At 49.3% G+C, this 821-nt stretch overlaps 1 long non-coding RNA gene across 1 annotated transcript; it reads left to right on the top strand.

Moving 5' to 3' along the window:
• Positions 1 to 106: 106 nt before the first annotated feature.
• On the top strand, positions 107 to 647 carry LOC108444736. The gene is made up of 2 exons (XR_001859397.1): positions 107 to 205; positions 268 to 647. It is a non-coding gene; the product is annotated as an uncharacterized LOC108444736 (long non-coding RNA).
• The last annotated feature ends 174 nt before the right edge of the window (positions 648 to 821 follow it).

Below are 821 nucleotides of genomic sequence, written 5' to 3'. Positions count from 1 at the left end.
GAGTTTTGGGGACATTCCTGACAAGTTTGGGGAGATTCCCAGGATTTGGGGACATTTCCTGGGGTTTTGGGACTTCCCAGAGGTTTTGGGGACATTTCCTGAAAAGTTTTGAGGACATTTCCCTGAATTTTGGGACCTCCCGGCGTTTTTGGGACATTTCCAGAGTTTGGGGACATTCCTGAAAAGTTTGGGGACATTTCCCGAGGTTTTGGGACTTCCCGGAGTTTTGGGGACATTTCCTGGGGTTTTGGGGACATTCCTGACAAGTTTGGGGACATTCCCAGAATTTGGGGAGATTCCCAGAATTTGGGGACATTTCCTGGGGTTTTGGGACTTCCCAGACTTTGGGGGACATTCCTGAAAAGTTTGGGGGACGTTTCCCCGAATTTTGGGACTTCCCGGAGTTTTGGGAACATTTCCCGGGGTTTTGGGACTTCCCGGAGTTTTGGGGACATTCCTGAAAAGTTTGGGGGACATTTCCCCGAATTTTGGGGTCATTCCTGAAAAGTTTGGGGACATTTCCCAGAGTTTTGGGGACATTTCCTGGAGTTTTGGGACTTCCCAGAGTTTTCGGGGTCATTCCCAGAGTTTTGGGGACATTCCCAAAAAGTTTTGAGGACATTTCCCACAGTTTTGGGGACATTCCCTGGAGTTTTGGGACAGTCCTGAAAAGTTTTGGGGACATTTCCCGCAGTTTTGGGGTCATTCCCTGAATTTTGGAGACATTCCCAAACCTTTTGGGGACAATTCCCAGAGTTTTGGGGACGTTTCCCGCAGTTTTGGGGCTATTCCCGCCAACTTTGGGACCCCCCGAAATTCCC

This window comes from Corvus brachyrhynchos, unplaced genomic scaffold, assembly GCF_000691975.1.
Source record: "Corvus brachyrhynchos isolate BGI_N302 unplaced genomic scaffold, ASM69197v1 scaffold3942, whole genome shotgun sequence".
Lineage (NCBI taxonomy): Eukaryota > Metazoa > Chordata > Aves > Passeriformes > Corvidae > Corvus > Corvus brachyrhynchos.
This window is presented reverse-complemented; position numbering and strand designations above follow the sequence as displayed.